Source organism: Vipera berus (assembly GCF_964194415.1).
Source record: "Vipera berus genome assembly, chromosome: 3".
NCBI classification, from domain to species: domain Eukaryota; kingdom Metazoa; phylum Chordata; class Lepidosauria; order Squamata; family Viperidae; genus Vipera; species Vipera berus.
The window spans coordinates 106,968,534-106,990,525 of NC_138204.1; the positions used below are offsets into that span (position 1 = coordinate 106,968,534).

A 21,992-nucleotide genomic window follows, 5' to 3' on the forward strand; every position below is an offset into this window, starting at 1 on the left:
TCCGGCAAGTCCAGGGTAGGCAGTCCCATAATTGGTCATTTCCGTAGGAGGATCGAAGCAAGGGGATAAATATCTGGATCCTCACCCAACTTCACTGCCACTCAGTTGGGTGCCCCCAGAGACAGGCCACCCCCTGCCCTCTCACGACGGGTTGCAACTCTGTTCCTGGGGGTGGTCCAAGATATACTCTGGGTAGGCATACCCCATTGAGCTCCCACCTCTATGGGGCTGCAGATGTAAACCCAAGCCACTCTCCCACCGTGGCTAGTACCCAGGTCCGTCCAGGTCCAAAGGGTAGAGGGGGGGTAGGCAGAGAGTTGGTAAGTGTATATATTCAAGGCAGAAGGGTAGGCAGACCAAGGTGGTAAAGGTGGTCTGGAAACGCCATCGCCGTCGCCGCCGAAGCGGCCCAAGAGCAGTGCAGGAACCACATGTCGCCGTTGCTCCATTGAGATGACCCGCGGTCGTCTTCTCCGCCGCTGAAACGGCCCGAAGACGCCGTCGCCGCCGAAAGCGGCCCGAAGCCAACATAGGGAAACACCACCGCCGCCGAGATGACTCACAGTCGTCCTCTCCACCGCCAAAACGGACCGAGGACGACGACGATGCCGAAAGCGGCCCGAGGCGGCCTGGAGCAACATGGGAACGCCGCCGGCGGCGAGAGGGGCCGAAAGCCCAGAAAACGCCGCAGCCGACCGCCGACCACCGCAAACGGCCCGAACAGGCCCGAAAAAGCCGGTGCCGCCGAAAGCGGCCCGAAGGCAGACCAGATGTCGCCGCTGCTAGCACGGGCCAAAAGGCCCCAGAAGCATCATCGTCAGCCGCTGACTGCTGAAAACGGCTAGAACACGGCCAGAAAACGCCGCCACTGCCGTCGCCACCGTCGCCGAACGCGGGCCGCTGCCGCCGAGCGCGGCCCGAAAAGGCTGCCAACGCCAACGCCGAAGCCGACGCCGACGCCGTCGACGCCAACGCCGCCATCAAAACAAACTCACAGGCGTCCCCCTCACCGACCGAGAACAGCTCGAGGATGCCGTCGCCAAAAGCGGCCCAAAACGGCCCGGAGCAGCAAGAGACGCTGTAAACATGTCCACGTTTTAAAATACCTGAAAGAGGACTTTCTCTTTTCTTCCATTGTAGGAGGTACATTTAGTGAGAATATAAGAATAAAGCCACCTTCATGACTTTTATTATGGTCTGGATTTTAATTTAATTTAATTTAATAATTTAATTTGTATACCGCCCTTCTCCCGAAGGACTCAGGGCGGTGAACAGGGCAATACATAATAAAAAACAGAATACAAAAATTAAAAGTAATTAAACCATTATGCCCGTAATAATTAATACATATTAAAATTAAAACTATTTATAAAAACCCAACCCCATCCCGTCAGACCAGGCCAGCTTGTTCGAAGAAGAAGGTTTTGAGATCGCGCCGGAAGGAGCGAAGGTCGGGGGCCATCCGGAGCTCGACCGGTAAGCAGTTCCAAAGGTCTGGCGCGCCCACAGAGAACGCTCTCCCCCTGGGGGCCACCAATCGGCATTCTTTGATCGGCGGCACCCTGAGGAGGCCCTCTCTGTGGGAGCGCACTGGACGGAGGGAAGTTGACGCCAGCCGCAGTTGTTGCCGTAGGTAATCCAGACCCATGCCATGAAGGGCTTTGTAAGTCATCACTAACACCTTGAACCTCACCCGGAGAGCAACCGGTAGCCAATGCAGCTCGCGGAGCAAAGGTGTAACATGGGAGTATCGGGAAACCCCCAAGACAACTCGCGCGGCTGCATTCTGCACCAGTTGAAGTCTCCGGGTGGACCTCAAGAGCAGCCCCATGTAGAGAGCATTACAGTAGTCTAGACGAGAAGTCATGAGCGCATGAGTGACTGTACGCAAGGCATCCCGGTCTAGATAGGGCCGCAACTGGCGCACCAGGCGAACCTGGGCAAAGGCCCCCCTAGTCACAGCTCCAATATGCTCTTCCAAAGAGAGCTGTGAATCTAGAAGGACCCCCAAGTTGCGAGCCCTATCTACGGGGGGTAATAGCTCACCCCCCATGGCCAAAGATGGAATAATCGGAATTTCCCGGGATGCCGACACGAACAGCCACTCCGTCTTGTCAGGGTTGAGTCGAAGCCTGTTCCTCCCCATCCAGACCCGGACCGCCTCCAGGCAGCGGGACATCACGTCGAGGGCATCACTGGGGTGGTTTGGGGTCGAAATAAAAAGCTGGGTATCATCAGCATATTGATGATACCCAACTCCGAAACCACGAATGATCTCACCCAGCGGCTTCATATTTCCCCATAAGGCGTATAAAATAGCTTCACAGTCCTGGTTTGGAGGTTCATTTGCATGGCTCCTTATTCTACAAACAGTAGACTAGATGCAAAATGTAATATTCTCAGTGTAACTGCAATTGACAGCAGATCAGATTCAGTCTGAAAAAAAATTCAGCTGGGGTAGCAATAATTTGGGGTTTAAAGTATTTTCACTGATCAGAGTCCATTCTGCTTCTACTTTCTCCATTTGTTTTACTTCTGATAGATATGAATGCTAATTTCTTTATAAAATGCTGAAATAGTGCATGCATAGAATACATGCCCAAAATGACAGAATGATCTCAGTTCGAATCCAAGGCAAACCATTCAATGTCACAGTAGTCCAGGTCTATGCCCCAACCACCGGTGCTGAAGAGGATGAATTTGACCGATTCTATGAAGCCCTACACCTTATAGAACTAACACCCAAAAAACGATGTCCTTATCATCATGGGGGATTGGAATGCTAAAGTAGGAAGCCAAAAGATAACCAGAATAACAGGCAAGTTTGGCCTTGGAGTACAAAATGAAGCAGGGCACAGGCTGACAGAATTTTGTCAAGAGAATACAATGGTCATAGCAAACACTCTTTTCCAACAACCTAAGAGACGGCTCTACATATGGACATCACCAGACGGTCAACACAGAAATCAGATTGACTATATGCTCTGCAGCCAAAGATGGAGAAGCTCTATACAGTCAGTAAAAACAAAACCAGGAGCTGACTGTGGCTGAGACCATGAGCTTCTCGTTGTAAAATTTAGGCTTAAACTGAAGAAAGTATGGGAAAGCACTAGGCCAGTCAGGTATGAACAAAATCATATCCCTGATGAATATACAGTAGAGGTGACAAATAGATTTAAGGAATTAGATCTGATAGACAGAGTGCCTGAAGAACTATGGACAGAGGTTCACAACATTGTACAAGAGGTAGCAACTAAAACCATCCCAAAGAAAAAGAAATGTAAGGAAGCAAAATGGCTGTCTGAGGAAGCTTTGCAAATAGCTGAGGAAAGGAGGGAAGTGAAAGGCAATTGAGAAAAAGAAAGATACACCCAATTGAATGCAGAATTCCAGAGAATAGCTAGAAGAAATAAGAATTCTTTCTTAAATGAACAGTGCAAAGAAATAGAAGAAAACAATAGAATAGGGAGGACCAGAGATCTCTTCAAGAAAATTGGACAGATGAAGGGAACATTTCATGCAAAATGGCAGGGACCTAACAGAGGCAGGAGAGATTAAGAAGAGGTAACAAAATTACACAGAAGAACTATACAAGAACGAGCTTAACGTCCCTGATAACCACGATGAGGTGGTCACTGACCTTGAGCCTGACATCCTAGAATGTGAAGTGAAGTGGGCCTTAGGAAAGCTGAACAACAACAAAGCTAGTGGAGGTGACAGTATTCCAGCTGAGCTATTCAAAATCTTAAAAGACGATGCAGTAAAAGTGCTACACTCAATTTGCCAGCAAATTTGGAAAACTCAACAGTGGCCACAGGATTGGAAAAGGATCAGTTTACATTCCAATTCCAAAGAAAGGCAGTGCCAAAGAATGTTCAAACTATCGCACCATTGCACTCATTTCACATGCTAGTAAAGTTATGCTTAAAATCCTACAAACTGGACTCCAGCAGTATGTGGATCGAGAACTACCAGAAGTACAGGCAGGATTTTGAAGAGGCAGAGGAACTAGAGATCAAATTGCCAACATACGCTGGATCATGGAGAAAGCTAGAGAGTTCCAGAAAAACATCTACTTCTGCTTCATTGACTATGCTAAAGCCTTTGATTGTGTGGATCACAACAAACTTTGGCAAGTTCTTAAAGAGATGGGAGTACCAGTCCATCTTATTTGTCTCTTGAGAAACCTATATGTGGGTCAAGAAGCAACAGTGAGAACTGGATATGGAACCTATTGTGTACTGGATTCTTGGGAAGCAGGAGGTGAGACGAGAGGGTTCAAACAGGAACATTGCTTTATTAAAGTGTACAGGAACAGAACTGAGAACAGAGGCTTCTATGCAGCTACTTATACGGTTGGCCACTAGGCGGCAACCAATAGGTTTGAAGGAACTTAGAGCCAACCAATGATCGTCCTGGAGACTGCATGTCTGAGCAGCCAGCGACCATTACACAGACACCCTAATTAAGCAATCTCAAGCAGCATTTAAAGACACATGAAAACAGTTCAAGTAAAAGGCCCAATACATTACACCCCTCCCTCCTAGAATGTACAAACATTATTAAACTTATTTGAGAATAAAGTCTTGTAAATATGGTGGTGGTCTGCATGACCTTGCAGATCGCCTGGGGGATCCAGGCAACTCCCGGTCTACCAGCTTGCCCACTGGGCTGAGTAGATCAGGACTCATGAGTTCACAAGAGTCGGATTGACTCGAGTCCCTTTGGCTGGCCATTCCAGGTCGACCCAGACCAAAGTCCAAGGAAGAAGCAGAGTTAGCACAGCGGCTGTCTTGATCGGGTTGACTTTCCCCGTCAGGGAACCCATGTTGCACTCCCGGGCTTTGCTCATCTACGACCACCTCCCCGTTATACTGACTGGTTGAGTCCTCAGAGCATGTGAACTGCCCTGCTTGGCTGCTGGTTTCTGGCTGTAGGAGCGAACCTGTTGTGAGGTCCTCATTTTGTGGCCATTCTGCGAACTGCTTCCGCAGCTGAACAATATTGTGGTGAACAACTTGCCCCCCATCCAGAGCCACCTCATAGAAGAGAGGCCCAAGATTTTGACAATTTTACCCGGCACCCACAAGTTCCCATGCCCATAGTTCTGGGCCCACACCCCATCATCCACTTGCAACCCCCTTGGAGGCTTTGGGCGAGAGGTGTCTGCTGCCACCCACTCTGGATGCAATCTGTCCAGCTTTGTGATGAGCCTTCTTCCCCAGCGAAGCTCTGCTGGGTTCTTGCCTGTTGCTGTGCAAGGTGTAGTGTGCTGGCAAAGTAAGAAATCAGCCAGCCTATGGTGCCAATCTCCAATCAATATGCACTTGAGTGACTCCTTTGCAGTGCGCATTATACGTTCGGCCTGCCCATTAGCCGAGGGGTGAAAGGGAGCTGATGTAGCATACCTTATGAGGTTAGTCCTCAAGAAGGCTTGAAACTCTGCCGCTGTGAACTGGGCCCCGTTATCGGAGACTATGACGTCTGGTAGCCTGTGTGTGGTGAAAAACTTTCTAGGGACATGGATGGTCCAAGCAGTAGTCATATTTGCAATAGGAATTACTTCCAACCATTTAGAGTGGGTGTCGACCACTATCAAAACTTGCTGTCCCTGAAAGGGCCCCTTGAAGTCAATGTGAAATTTTGACCACGGTGTATGAGTTTCCTCCCATCTGTGGACAGGAGCATATGGCATTTCCAGTCTGGACTGTTGACACGTGTAACACCCAGGTACTTGGGCCTCGATAGCCTTAGCTAACCCTGGCCATCATAGGTAGCTACGTGCCAATGCCTTCATCCGGACTATGCCCAGATGTCCCTCATGCAGAGATTGAAGTACACGATTTTTTAATGAACTGGGGACAATAATCCTGCTCCCCCATAAAATGCAGCCTTTGTGAGCTGAAAGCTCGTGTCTACATGTGAAGTAGCACTGGAACTCAGGTCCAGGACTATTTTCAAGCCACCCTGTGTGAATCCAGGACAATACTCTACTTAAAATCTTGTCTGCAGCAGTCTCTGCAGCCACATCCCCAACATGGAGGGGAAAGTCAGGCAAATCCTGAATTGATAAAATGCGAGCTGCTAGAGCCGGGTCTGGCTCTATCTGTGGCAATGGCAATCTGCTAAGGCCGTCTGCGTGGCCCATGTCTTTGCCAGGTTTGTGAATCAGCCTGTAGCTGTAGGCTGACATAAAAATGGACCATCTTAACATCCTAGGGGACAGTATCCTACCTCTCGGGCCATTCGCAGATGGTGTTGGCAGGGGGGCAGAGGTCAACCCCTAGGCCCCTTAGCTGTGGGGTGCCTCAGGGGTCGGTACTCTCGCCTCTACTGTTCAACATCTATATGAGGCCACTGGGAGAAATCATCCATGGCTTCGGGGTGAGGTATCATCAATATGCTGATGATACCCAGCTTTTCATCTCCACCCCGAACCAATTCAGTGATGCCCTCGATGTGATGTCCTGTTGCCTGAAAGTGGTACAGATTTGAATGGGAAAGAACAGGCTCTGGCTCAACCCGGCCAAGACTGAGTGGCTTTACGTACTGGCATCTCTTTTAGTCCTAGAGGTTCCATCTTTGGTTATGGGAGGAGAGATGTTACCTCCCGTTGATAGAGCACGCAATCTAGGCGTCCTCCTGGATTCACGACTCAGTTTTGAAGAACATATTGGAGTCGTGGCTAGGGAGGCATTTGCCCAGGTTCACCTGGTATGCCAGTTGCGCCCCTTTCTGGACTGAGATGCCCTACGTACAGTCACCCATGCACTCGTTACCTCCCGTATAGATTACTACAATGCTCTCTACATGGGGCTGCCCTTGAAGACCACCCGGAGGCTTCAGCTGGTGCAGAGTGCGGCCGCGTGGGTAGTGATGGGAGCACCCCGATACTCCCATAATACACCCCTCCTGCGTGAGCTGCATTGGTTACTGGCTGTCCTCCGGGTGAGATTTAAGGTGCTGGTACTTACCTTTAAAGCCCTACATGGCTTAGGCCCGGGATACTTGCAGGACCATCTGTTGCCGGGAACGACTTCCCATTGCCCAGTGCGCTCACACAGAGAGGGCCTCCTCAGGGTGCCGTCGGCTAGACAATGTCGGCTGGCGACCCCCAGGGGGAGGGCCTTCTCTGTGGGAGCGCCAGCCCTATGGAACCAACTCCCCCTTGAGCTTCGGATGGCCCCGGATCACCGATCCTTTCACCGCAGCCTCAAAACACTCCTTTTCCATCAGGCTGACCTGGACTGACAGGGTTTTTAATTATGTTTTTAATTTTTAACTTAATTTTAATTTTAATTTATTCTACTGGGGCCATTAATTTAATTTCTTTTTAACTTTTGTATTATTTTATTTTATTGTTGTTAGCTGCCCTGAGTCCTTCGGGAGATAGGGCGGCATATAAGTCCCAATAATAAATAAATAAATAAATAAATAAATAAATAAATAAATAAATAAATAAATAAATAAAACGCCTCCCCCAACGTAGTTCTGCAGGACTTTTACCTGTGGCTGTGCAGGGTGTAGAATGCTGGCAGAGTAAAAAAATCTGCCAATCTGTGATGCCAGTCACCTGTGACAATGCGCTTGAGTGCCTCCTTTGTTGTCCTCACCATGCGTTCAGCTTGACCATTAGAAGATGGATGAAAGGGTGCAGACATTGCATGTCTGATGAGATTAGCTTTAAGGAAAGCCTGAAATTCACACAGAGAAGGCCTCCTCAGGGTACCGTCGGCTAGACAATGTCGGCTGGCGACCCCCAGGGGGAGAGCCTTCTCTGTGGGAGCGCCAGCCCTATGGAACCAGCTCCCCCCTGAGCTTCGGATGGCCCCAGATCTCCAGTCCTTTCGCCGCGGCCTCAAAACGCTCCTTTTCCACCTGGCTGACCTGGACTGACAGGAATTTTAATTATGTTTTTAATTTTTAACTCTAATTTTTAATTTATTTTAATTTTAATTTTTATTTATTCTACAGGGGCCTTTAATTTTAATTTTTATTTTAATCTTCTGTATTTATTGTACGTCATTGTTGTTAGCCGCCCTGAGTCCTTCGGGAGATAGGGCGGCATATAAGTCCCAATAATAAATAAATAATAAATAAATTTGAGGCGTCTGCCTATGTAGTAAATAACCCCAACAGTGGCTTATGGTCAGTGAAGACCATTAATTCCCTGCTGTTCAAGTAATCATAGAATTTCTTCACCCCGGCCACAATGGCCAAGGCTTCTTTGTCAATTTGAGCATAATTGCACTCAGCTGAGGACAATGTCCTTGAGTAATAAGCAATTGGGACTTGAGTCCCATCACTTGCCAAATGGCTTAAAACAGCCCCCACCCCATAAGGTGATGCATCACACGCAATGCATACAGGCAATGGCTCTTTAAAGTGAGTGAGCACTGAATTGGAGGACAGTAGTGATTTTACTGCCTTAACACTGTTTTTGTGAACCTTGGCACACTTCCATGGGGTGTTTTTGTCTAAGAGCCGGTGTAATGGCTTTGACACTGTGGCCTTGTTAGGAAGGAACTCATGGTAAAAATTAAGGAGACCCAGGAATGCCTGAAGCTCTCCCTTTGACCGGGGGCTAGGTGCCAGCTGAATAGCCTTCAGCTTGGGACTCAGAAGGGTGGATGCCTTCAGCATCAATATGGAGACCCAGGAACTCAGTAGAAGAAACCCCAATGTTACACTTATTCCTTTTTAACTTAAGGCCCACTTCGCGGAACTGTTGAAGGACAGCTTTGAGCCTCCTTGCAAGCACCTCAGTGGACTCACCGGCAATGAGCATATCATCAAAATAGGGGCAAACCCCCAGAATGCCCTTGAGCATATGCTCCATAACTCCTTGAAAAATCCCAGGGGCTACGCTAACTCCGAATTGGAGGCGTTTGACTTTAAAAGCCCCCTGTGTGTTACAATGGTTTGTGCAGCCGCGGTGGCCTCATCATTGTCAACAGGTAACTGTTGATAGGCCTGTGCCAAATCTAATTTAGCGAACACAGTCCCCCCTTACAGTGATGCCAAAATGCGGCTAACGACTGGCACCAGGTACACATGCTGCTTAAGTGCCCTATTTATGGTGCACTTGTAATCAGCGCAAATTCTGACCTCCCTGTTGGCCTTAAGTGGTGTGACAATTGGGGTTTCCCAATCACCCCCCTCTACGGGCTGTAGTACCCCCTGGCTGACTAGCTTGTCCAGCTCTGCATCAATTTTATGTTTAAGCACAAATGGCACTCTATGGGGTTTGATCCTAATAGGCATTATGGCAGGATCAAGTTTAAAGGCTATCAGAGGGCTCTTGTACTCTCCCAGGCTTGTGTGAAAAACATCCGCAAACTCCTCGCATAGTGACACCAAGTTCGCCGCTTGTGTCTGATGGATTCCAGTGACTTGGATGCCCAGAGCATCAAACCAATCAAGCCCTATTAAGCTCGTTCTCGGGCCCTCCACCACAATCACATCCAGGGCCCCCGAAAACTCCTTGAGCTTGACGGCCAAAGTGGCCTCACCTTTGATTGCAACTTGGGAGTTTTGGAAGTCAGTCAGGATGATGTTGGATGGCCTAAGCTTGGCCACCTCTTGCTGCGTTTCCAGATGAATCAGAAGGTTTCGAGGGAAATGATGGACACAGCTGAACCAGTGTCCAGTTCCATCACGCAAGGAACGCCTTGCAGCTTGACTTGAAGTCGCAGTTTGGGTTTAAGGGGGCGGCAAGCTCCCATGTGTCAAATGCTCCAATGGCTGGAGCAAAACCCTATGCCTACATTCAAACATACATAAACATATCCCAGGTATCCAAAATAAATCTAATTCTTTCACAGATATGTGAGAAACTATTATTGTAATATATAAGATGTAGATCATTATGTACAATGCTGTTGTGTTGCAAAATCTTTCTTGGAGACCATTTTAACTAATTAAATAGGTAGATGAGCAGGAGAATCATAAGGTCTTATCTTCAGAATGCAGCCAAACACCTAAGAAATAATAGATAAACAATGCAAACTTAAGAAAATTCTCATTTGGTTTCATTCCGCTTTCTCAATCAGCTAGGAAAGACAATAGATTTGAACATGAAAGTAGAAGTCTGAAATTTAAATCAGAATCGTATGTATTCTGTTGTTGTTAGTTGCGAAGTCGTGTTCGACCCATCGCGACCCCATGGACAACATTCCTCCAGGCCTTCCTGTCCTCTACCATCTTCTGGAGTCCATTTAAGCTCACACCTACTGCTTCAGTGACTCCATCTAGCCACCTCATTCTCTGTCGTCCCCTTCTTCTATTGCCCTCAATCTTTCCCAGCATTAGGCTCTTCTCCAGTGAGTCCTTCCTTCTCATTAGATGGCCAAAGTATTTGAGTTTTAGCTTCAGGATCTGGCCTTCTAAAGAGCAGTCAGGGTTGATCTCCTCTAGGAGTGACCGGTTTATATGCCTTGCAGTCCAAGGGACTCACAGGAGTCTTCTCCAGCACCATAGTTCAAAGGCCTCAATTCTTTGGCACTCAGCCTTTCTTATGGTCCAACTTTCACAGCCATACATTGCAACTGGGAAGACCATAGCCTTGACTATACGCACTTTTGTTGACAGGGTGATGTCTCTGCTTTTTAGTGTGCTGTCTAGATTTGCCATGGCTTTCCTCCCAAGGAGCAAGTGTCTTAATTTCTTGGCACCATAGTTCAAAGGCCTCAATTCTTTGGCACTCAGCCTTTCTTATGGTCCAACTTTCACAGCCATACATTGCAACTGGGAAGACCACGGCCTTGACTATATGCACTTTTGTTGGCAGGGTGCCAATTTTTGGACTTAGAAGAAAGGCTTCGAGACCCATTCATCTGTGGACTTTGAAGCAGAGAGGTACAACAGAAACTCTTTACAAAAGAGACTCTCTCGCTCCAGGAAGCCTTAAAAGAAATCATGGTGGACGAAGCCTCCAGCACAGCCATAAAAGCCATGTGGCCCGCCAAAAGCTCTCAGCACGAGGTAGCCGTCCACCAGGAGGACGCCAAACTTACAGAAGATGTCAACTTCGACCATGAAGTTGACAAGATCCAATGGCACCACGACAAGGAACTGAAGACTCCTTACAAGGCAGTTTCTTTCCCTCGGTGTCCGGGCTGCGGCGGCCGCCACCAACGAACAGACTGCGGGTTGTGGACAGCCACTAACAACAACAGAATACATACGATTCTGATTTAAATTTCAGACTTCTACTTTCATCTTCAAATCTATTGTCTTTCCTAGCTGATTGAGAAAGCGGAATGAAACCAAATGAGAATTTTCTTAAGTTTGCATTGTTTGTCTATTATTTCTTAGGTGTTTGGCTGCATTCTGAAGATAAGACCTTATGATTCTCCTGCTCATCTACCTATTTAATTAGTTAAAATGGTCTCCAAGAAAGATTTTGCAACACAACAGCATTGTACATAATGATCTACATCTTATATATTACAATAATAGTTTCTCACATATCTGTGAAAGAATTAGATTTATTTTGGATACCTGGGATATGTTTACGCATGTTTGAATGTAGGCATTCAGTTGCCCAGGAATTCCAGAGCTGGTGGCCTAGACTGCAAAGACAAAAATGTCCCGAAGAACCCAGTGGCAATTGATCAAAGTGATCAAAGAGAGAAGCAACCTGGAATTAAGGAAAAACTTCCTGACAGTGAGGACAATTAACCAGTGGAACAGCTTGCCTCCAGAAATCGTGGGCGCTCCATCACTGGAGGTTTTTAAGAAGAGGCTAGACAGTCACTTGTCTGAGATGGTATAGGTCCTCCTGCTTGAGCAGGGAGCTGAACTAGAAGATCTCCAAGGTTCTATTCTATTCTATTCTATTCTATTCTATTCTATTCTATTCTATTCTATTCTATTCTATTCTATTCTATTCTATTCTATTCTATTCTATTCTATTCTATTCTATTCCATAAAACTGGCAAGAAAAATTCATAAATGCAGTTACCAACATTAAGCTTGATTTAAGGGCATCTTTACCCTTGTTACAGCAGGTGGCAGCCTCTAGACAACTTTGGCTGATACTAAAAATATTTAAACAAGCCCTGCTTAGTACTTGAGATATCACCAAAAATGTCCTAGGATTGTAGATAGACTGGAAAATAGAATATCAAAACTTATAGAAATAGTTAGAGTTATTAGTGCAAAGAAAATTCATGATTTTTTACAATAGCAATCTTTAGTGCTTAGTAAACATCATGTTGTCTGGGTTCATATATTTTAAAACAATAATAATTAATTTCTATAATTCCATAATCAATAAATTAGTTAATGATATATTTCTTTGACCTTCTCTTCTTCCAGTAGTATTCTCCTTTGTCAACATTAAGTGAATATAATTCTTAATACTTTCGATACACACAAGGTTGGATATAAACATTTTTCTTGTACAAATAACAATAACATCCACATATAACAAACTTTTCTGATTGCCTTATGTTTCAATTATATTTATAAAAGTCCTTATTAAGTCACTAGATCAGGGCTTTTCAACCTTTTCACCCATTGTACCACTTTAAGGGGGACGTGGTGGCTCAGTGGGTTAGGACGCTGAGCTTGTCGATCAGATGGTCGGCAGTTTGGTGGGTCGAATCCCCAGTGCTGTGTAACAGAGTGAGCGCCTGTTACTCGTCCCAGCTTCTGCCAACCTAGCAGTTCGAAAGCACAAAAAAATGCAAGTAGAAAAATAGGGACCACTACGGTGGGAAGGTAACAGCGTTCTGTGCGCCTTTGGCATCTAGTCATGCTGGCCACATGACCACGGAGATGTCCTCGGACAAGCGCTGGCTCTTCAGCTTTGAAACGGAGATGAGCACCGGCCCCTAGAGTTGGAAATGACTAGCACACATGTGCGGGGGAACCTTTAAACCTTTACCTTATTCCTCCATACCAGATTTAAATTGAATAAAGGGGTAAAATTAATTAACAAAATGTTTTGCTTTTCTTGAGAATCTATTTTTCCTATTTCATTAACTTCCTACTTAGAACAGTATTCTCTACAGATAATAAATATGCTTAGTTCTGGTTCAGATGCCACAATCCACAAAATCTCATGTTTCCTAGCATTGTACTCTATCAAGCTAATAGTTTGTTCCCCCAAAAGGAAAAGAATAATTGTCTCAACTCTGTGAAATGATGATGTCATTGTGTTGTGCTATAGAGCAGGCAAAGCTATCTAAAAATGTTAGTAGTTCCCTGGTTATTAGAATGAACTAATGAAACAATAAATAACCATGTTTTGTTATTCCAATACTTAGTTTTAGGATCTTATTCCATTTTTAGAAGATGTAGAGAATAATGTTACAGAAGATTGTTTAGATTAAATTCCATGGTGACAGAATGAATGAATTCCCATTCTGATGTCCAGAAATTACCGTGTACCTGAAGAGAACATGGTCGCAGTCATCGTGGTTTCCCTGGACAAAAATTGGAGCAATTTTATTATTTCCCTGGAAGGGGGCAGGGATGAAGCCATGCCTCTGTCCTATCTCGAGGGCAGACTCATTGACGAAGATAGAAGACGAAGAGACGCAGGAGAATACACCAGAGTCACCAGCCAGCCAGCCAGCAGACGACACCGCAACTCAGAGCAGGTTAATGCTCTACTCAAGTGTTTCACCTGTGGCTCTGAGGGGCACCTCAAGAAGGACTGTCCCCATTATCAACAAGGCCCCAAGCGTGGTCCCAATCAAGGTAGGGGCAAGGGACAAGGAAGGGGGCGTGGCGGGGCGAAAAGTACTGCCAAAGGCAATTTTGTGTCTACTTGTGCCCCCACCACAAAGGCTGATAGCCCCACTGACGTATGGTTACTGGACTCTGGAGCTTCTTCTCACATTACCAATATGAGTCAAGGGTTTAAAAGGTTAAAGAAAATTAACTCATCTGTCAAAGTGGCAAATGGTGATAAAGCTTTAGTTGTTGGAGAGGGCACGGTTTCTGTACCCGGACTTGGAAAAGTTGAAGGGGTGTTACATGCCCCCTCCATTGCCAACAACCTATTAAGCATTATCAAATTATGTGACGATGACAGGGTGGAAGTTTTATTTCGCAAAGGGGGAGGTCATGTCACCCGGAACCAGAGGGTCATTGGAAATATAGCCATCATAAATGATTTGCCATATTTTTCCCCTGAGAAACCACCCACCTCAGAAGGGGCCTCACAGACAACCCCAAGGCTGCTTAACGAGCACAAGGCCGAAGCGGTTGCATCCAAGCCCCCACAGCAAGGCAGTGTGGATAAGAAATCCGAACCTCAGCTGTCACCTGAAGCACCGCTCAAGGCAACCAATGCCAAGAGGGTGTCAGTGGGGAAGCCACTCCACGATAAGTGTGCCCATCTCTTACACCGAAGATTAGGTCATGCAAGCTTCCCTGTAGTTAAAAAGATGGGAGAGTTTGCTGAGGGAGTCCAGCTCAAAGATTGTGAGGTATTCCTGGACTGTGCAATCTGTAAGAGGTCAAAGAGGAAGGCTGCGCCCATTCCAAAAACGTCACTGCGTAAGGCCCAATATCCGTACCAACTAGTACATGTTGATTTGGTCGGGCCTTTTACACCATCCCTAGGGAAAAGTCAGTATTTTCTCACTGCCGTTGATGATTTTTCACGGTACGGCCACGTGTATATCCTCACAGAAAAATCTGAAGCCTTTGACGCCATAAAATCACTCTACAACTTTGTAGAGACCCAGTATAAGACCAAGATTGCACAACTGCAGAGCGACCGCGGGGCTGAGTTCATGTCCCGAAAATTCCAGGACTGGGTAAAGCGTAAGGGCATCCGCCATTTTCTTACCGCGGCTTTCACTCCCGCTCAAAATGGCGTGGCAGAGAAAAGAAATGGAGTCCTACAAACTATGATGCGTAGTCTGATTGCAGACACTGGGGTCGCAGAATCATACTGGGCAGAAGCGGTGAAATACGCCAATTACACCTTAAACCGCACCTGGAGCAGTGTTGTGAACCAGACCCCATATTTTCTAGTCCACGGTAGGAAACCAAATCTTGGACACTTACGTGTGTTTGGGTCCTACGCATGGGTTCACATCCCCAAGCAACTGCGGAAGAAGGGGAGATCTGTCTTCCAGAGACTGAGGTTCTTGGGCTACGCTCCTGGCTCCAAGGCCTACCGTTTCCTGGGAGAAGGGGGCAGGATTGTGACTTCTCAATCTGCCTCCTTCGAAGAGGACTCCAATTGGGCCCAGATACACTCCAACGATCTGAGCCCATATATCAACCGTCCCAGCAAAGGCACACCGACTACGACATCACCTGAGACGTCCACATACCCTGCCACCGACGAAAGTGTGGAACAAGACGAAGATGTCATCCCACCTGGTTCAGATGGGGAGGATGAGCCATCCAGTTTCCCAGCAACACCACAGAAACCCGCGAAAGAAAAGGGCGATGAGTGGCAGAAGGTAAGGAGGTCAAAGCGGTCCAACAAAGGCATCCCGCCAAAGAGAATTGACATTGGGCACATCGCGTCTGTTAACAGCGTTGTGGTCACCCCAAAATCCTTCTCTGACATCCAGGAGCTGCCCATCGAAGAACAGGAGAAATGGCAGCTCATGATGGAGAAGGAAATGCAGAGCCTAAAACAACTCAAGGTCTTCACCCCGCAGCAACCTCCAAAGGAGAGGAAAGTCATTGGCACAAGGTGGGTTTACAAGGCAAAACCACTTGCCAATGGCCTCTACCTGTATAAGGCCCATTTGGTAGCTCAGGGATTCGCCCAACGCTACATGGAGGACTACGGGGAAACATACTCTCCAACTGTCCGGGCAGAGAGCATCAAGACCGCCCTCGTGACTGCAGCCGCTCTGGGGGAGGAAGTCTTCCAATTCGACATCCAGACGGCTTACCTCCACGCCAACCTGGACCGGCAGATCTAGGTGAAGGCCCCTCCTGGCTACCAGCAAGAAGGGGAAAATACATGGTTGCTCCACAAAGGGTTATATGGCCTCAAGCAGTCGGGGAAACTATGGTATGACTGCCTTAGAAAAAGTTTAGAACGAGTTGGTTTCACTGCATCCCATGCAGATGAATGTGTTTTCACACGCAACTCCAAGGGTACCACAGAAAGGGTGTTAGTTTATGTGGACGACCTACTATATGTAGGGCCTGGCAAGGAAGGGTGTGATGAATTTGCCAAGGCCCTGGAAGAAAAAATTACTCTGACGTCTTTGGGGCGGGTTGATAAGTACTTGGGTGTACACATTTTGGCCACTAAGGGGGGGTTCGCTCTATCTCAAAAAGAAAAGATAGAGGAGTTATTGGCCAAATGCAAAATGACAGAATCCAACCCAACGCACAGCCCAATGCAAAGTGACTACTTCAACCACACCCACAAGGACGGTCCTGAGTTCACAGATAATACGCTTTACAGATCTGTGATTGGCTCCTTGCTATATATCAGCAATTGGAGCAGGCCTGACATAGCTTTAGCTGTGAATCTATTGTCCAGGCATGTGGAACACCCAAAGGAATTCCACTGGACTGCTGTTAAGAGGGTACTTAGGTACCTCAGGGGCACGACCGATGCTCTCCTTGTGCTGGAACCAGAGAAGGGGAAGACGGCCCAGCTCTCTGCTTACTCAGACGCAGACTGGGCTGGTGACACCAAAAGTAGACGGAGCACCTCTGGTTTCCTCATATTGCTAAATGGCTGCCCTATTCATTGGCATGTTAGGCAGCAAAAATTTGTTTCTTGCTCCACGGCCGAGGCTGAATATGCCAGCCTGTCAGACACGGCCAATTATTTGATTTGGTTCAATGATCTGATAACGAGCATCTGGGCATCTCCTCCTCTGCCCATCCAAATTCTAGAGGACAACACGGCCGCCATTGCAATCTCGGGGGCTTATGCAGTAGGCTCTAGGTCTCGCCACATAGACATACGCTATAAAAATGTCAGGCAGCTTGCCAAAGAGGGTTTCATACATGTTGAGCACTGTCACACAGCTGACCAGATAGCTGATCTGTTCACCAAACCTGTTCCCATTGACCGGCACAACCTTCTGTGTAAGCGTTTGTGTTTGGTCTTCTGAACGTTTTTATACATGTCTATGACACCTGCTCGCCCCCTCACACACATTCACTGGTCCCTGTCATTGGCTGGCAAGAAGGGGAATTGTTAGATGTTTTGTGCCAGCCATTGGCAGTTACCCAAAAAGGTCATCAGATGGAAGCAAAGAGGCTTCTTTGCTTCCACTGATGAGCCAGGGGTCTCAGACCCCTGCAGCCCCATTGGAGAGAGTGTTTTATGGTTAGGGAGGGGCCGAGACCCCCCATAAATACCTCTGCTCAGGGGCTGCTCTTTGCTTCTCGTCTTTGCTTTCTCTCTTGCATGCATTCTCTCTCTATCATACAAGCATGGATGCCTCCATGCCATATAGCTCTTTTTATATAACCTACCGATGAATAAAGCTTCATAATGATTGCATTTCTGCATCCTGCCTCTTTTACTTGGAAGCACCTTAACGACCCATCGATCTCTCGTGAGAGCTGCTCACAGAACATTCTTTGGCTCTGCTAGTGTTTGAGAATCTGCCGTAATACTCAGAGAATGAAAAATGATATCTTCTAACTAAGCTACTTTTCTTTAAGCTAGGCCCACTGTCATTTTAGGATTCTGGATGGGTGCTACTCCTGTCTCTGAAAGCATGTGGATGCGCAAGAAGACCCATTATCAATGAAATTACTAAGGCAGAAGGAATGAGCATGTTGTATCTTCTTTGCATTCAAATACCAGCACTCCCCTAACTGGTCTTTTTGTCCCTTACTGGCTAGAAAAAAGCATCACAATTAAATTTGAAAATATGTGACTTAGTCCTACCATTGCAATGCTTAAAGCTTCTGTCTTCATGTGACTTCTTTTCTAAGCTTCCAGCAATTGCCCCCTGATGAACTAAATATGGAATGTATGTAGACATGTGTCTATGTGTGTGTATTCATTCCATTCCATTCTTCTCTGCAGCATCAAACACCAAGTGTTTGCTATATGTCTATGATAATGCAGAGTCCAGAAATAAGACCTGAGTCTTGTATTTGCTTAACAATTCCACTGACAATATAGTGCAAGGGTGTCAAACTGCTAGCCTGCGGGCTGAATGCGTCACCCAGAAACCATGCCCACCCCAGCTCTGGCAAGGGTAAAAAAGTCACACTACTTCGCAACATGTCATGTGATGCAGCGAGTTTGACACCTCTGATATAGTGGAAGCCATGTGGGACATCCCTGTTCTTTCCCATAGCTATCTGGCCAGTTGATGCCAAGGGTGGAATAGTTCTTTCCTATCAGCAAAGAACATTCCAAGTTCATACCAAGTGATCACCTAATTGAGGATTCTGTGTCATGTAGTGGCCAGCTGGGTATACTTGGGAAACTCACAAGTTTCTGGACTAGTGGAGTGCTCATGTTATAGCATTGGTTAAGAAGGCCCAACAGATTATATTTCTTGAGACTTCTCAGGAAACGACAACTGGATGAAAAACTGCTGGTAACCTACCATTGTGCCATTGACAACATTCTAACCTATTGCATTTGTGTGTGGTTTGCTAACTGCACAGTAGCAGATAGGAAAGCGCTTCAGAGGGTCATTACCATCGTCCAGAGGATTATTGGCTGCCCTCTTCTCCCTCCCTTGGATGAACTGTACAGTTCCTGCTGTCTTAGGAAAGCTCAGAACATTCTTAAAGACTCATCTCATCCCAGACATTTTTTTTAATTATTACAATCAGGCAGACAGTACAGGATAATAAAAACAAAAATGAATAGGCTGAAAAATAGTTTTTATTCCAAAGCTGTAATCATATTAAATAGTATTGTATAATGCAAATTGATGTGCAATATTAGGGGCAGCGCAATGGTAAATAGAATGTGAAGGATGTGTGTATATAATGTTGTTACTTGTGGTTTTTACTTGTGTGCACTGTGGGCAGCACTTAATTTTGTTGTGAGATACACAATGACAGTAAAGATATTCTATTCTAGTGTGGTGGAAAATCAGGCACGCCCTGGGAATATGGGGTGGAAACTGCAGCATTGTAAAAAAAGACATTTCAACCCAGGAAGAAGAGAAATGTGATAAATAAATTTGGGCTTATTTATGCTACAGGTAGATTAATCTGAGAATTTCTAAAGCCGGCTATCAAGCTTCTGTACTTTACCCTTTTCAGAAATCCATGTGATTCTTTTTCATGAATGTGTCTGCCTCACAGGCTATTTAACAATAGGGTGTGATATTCTTCTACTTCCTTTTTATAGTGTTCATGGTACACTACCTATGATAGAAGAGACAATGAATAACCAATATCGGAATTAGCAGCCAGTATAGCCTTGTTCTTCACAAATGTGTCTAGGCCCATTTTAGAATGATTCAAATTTTTGTTAGCACAACAGTCAGTATCAAAAGAAAAAGCATTTCCTTCTGCTAGTCATAAATGTCTCTGCAATAATTGGAGTCCTAGCACTCTCAGAGAATAACCAATGTTCTTTAGCCACATTTTCTTTCTCTTTCATGTTATCCTTTATCCTGCCTGAGCAGGGGATTGGACTGGATGACCTCTAAGTTCCCTTCCAACATTATTATTGTTATTATTATATTTATAAAACTTTTATTCATAAAACATGAAACTCAGTCAACTGAAGATTCAAATTGACTGGCACTAATGGTTGACATGGGTTGCTGCCAGCATCCTAGGTATCAACCAGGTATCTCCTTAAAATGTAAGATTTCTGAGTTTTTTGTAGCTTTGCTGGAGTTATTGCAGGAAGCTGCAATTTCTTGATGTATTTTGCAAAGTTTTTGGACATAGTTCCTAGTGCCCTGATGACAATGGGTATCACTGTTACACGTTTCATCCATAATCACGCAGTTTTTTCCAGTTGTTTTTCTTCGACTCTGGCATCTCCTGGTACAGTGATATCAATCAACTGTACGCTTTGGTTCTCTATGACTGCTCTTTCATGTATACAAGCAAATATATATAACTGTCATGGTTCCGATAGAATGAAACCAGTTAAAAGAACTTCAAGGCAAGATTTCTTCCTTAATGAACATTTTGTTAGGAAACAAAGTATCGGCACTTACATAGTTGAACCCAAGAATGAGATTCCCTCCTCCCAGATACAAAGTAACAGATTGTAATTCCCACCCCACAAAAGCTGTCATAAATCACATTCCCCAATTAGCACTAAACGGGGCCGGCCCCTCAGCCCACCAAAACCTTATCAGAACACGTCCTTGAGTTTCCACACTTTTACATTGTTATGGCTAGCTAAACCCTCATCCCCTTCTACATCTGAACTCTAAAAGAATAGAAAGGCATGTTAAAAGCAAAAGTAAAAATGACTGCTGGTTCTCAGTTGTCAGAGCGACAACATCCATTGTCACAGTATTGACAATAACAGTATATATTTTAAGTGCAGCTACACAACACTTTGAAATGTGTTCTTATCATAGTTTTGTACAGTATTAACAATGATATTTTCACTTCTTTTCTGAAAGCTTCCAAGCATGAAATGACTGAGTTGTCCACTCTGACCCTAAGGTCCTTTTCTAGAGGCTGATCTGTGCATGAGCAACATTACTGTTTGGGGAGCAAAGGGATGGATGATGTCATCTATTCCTCTGGGAAGGTGATACTCATTTGAATTTTCTGGTCCTGCAACAAAAGTAATGCTTCTCCTGCTCTATGATTCAAGTGGGACAATCCAGCCCACCTGCTGAACCTCATTCAATCTTCAACAAAGGCCTCCTTTCAAATAGGTTGATGTGCATTCTGGCAGGCATGCTTTCCAGAACCCATTCTCTGTGTTTGATGGCCATTTGTGCTGGACTACTTGCTCTGAAAGGCAGAATTCCCCCCCCCCACACACACACACAAACTTTCTTTTTTATAGGTTTAACAGCAGATCTTTTATTATTTTTTATAGAGGTCAACAGAGAAAGGATGGTTTCTTTTTTTAAAAAAACCCAACTAAGTGAAATTGACCAGAGTTCTGTCAAGTTTCTCCTTCTAGCCTATGTCCAGAAAGAATTAGAACCTTTGTGATTGAAACATAGACTGGACAGTAGCAAGCCCTCACCAGAATATCACCAAAATAGGGGAAGGGGTTGAAATCCAGAAAGGGATTTGTTCAATTGCCAGTTTTTGTGTAGGATTCAAACAGTTAAAGACTACAACATGGAAAAGCTCCAAGTCACTCATTACTAGCTTAGGTCCCATAAATAAATGAAATTTTGGATTTCTGTGACAACTTGCATCAGTTTATACTTGTTTACACTGAACTGTACCTGATGCCTAGAATTCTTCTTCTTCTTCTTCTTCTTCTTCTTCTTCTTCTTCTTCTTCTTCTTCTTCTTCTTCTTCTTCTTCTTCTTCTTCTTCTTCTTCCTCTTCCTCTTCGTCTTCCTCTTCCACAGCTTTCCTAGAACAAAAAATGTCTTAGAGAAAATGCTAGAGTGATGCTTTCTCACACACAAAAGACAAGCTAAACATGAGTGCAAGATGTTAAAGCTGAGCTTTCATGTAGCATGGTGCATTACTTAATCTGGTTGGTTTCATAATAGACTTTGCCTATCAAAATTACTTCATACCTAGCAACTGCAAAAAAATAAGTAACTGCAAAAAACTCCAGATACCAGAGCCCTGGTGGTGCAGTGGTTAGAATCCAGTATTGCAGGATGACTCTGCCCATAGTCTGGAGTTTGATCCTGACCAGCTCAAGGTTGATTCACCCTTCCTTCCTTCCAAGATTGGTAAAATGAGGATCCAGATTGTTGGGGACAATATGCTGACATTGTAAATCACTTAGAGAGTGCTGCAAAGCACAATGAAGTGGTATAGATGTTTAAGTGCTATTGCTATTTCTATTCAGAACTAATAGCTAAATAAGCATTCAAGGTTGTTATTTTTTTAAAAACATTATAAAAATGAAAAGAAACATCACATTTATTTATAGAAACCAGTTG

The 21,992-nt window shown here is 45.4% G+C and overlaps 1 protein-coding gene and 1 long non-coding RNA gene across 2 annotated transcripts in view; one reads left to right on the forward strand and one right to left on the reverse strand.

Annotated features, from left to right (window-relative positions):
* Positions 1–21,992, forward strand: part of NIBAN1 (niban apoptosis regulator 1) — a 153,279-nt gene that overhangs the window by 105,110 nt on the left and 26,177 nt on the right. The gene's annotated exons all lie outside the window — the stretch shown is intronic.
* The window catches only part of LOC308664801, a 118,044-nt gene that overhangs the window by 57,217 nt on the left and 38,835 nt on the right, over positions 1–21,992 (reverse strand). The window contains exon 3 of the long non-coding RNA XR_014025744.1: positions 21,315–21,448. This is a non-coding gene — a long non-coding RNA (uncharacterized lncRNA). The remainder of the gene's footprint in view (positions 1–21,314; positions 21,449–21,992) is intronic.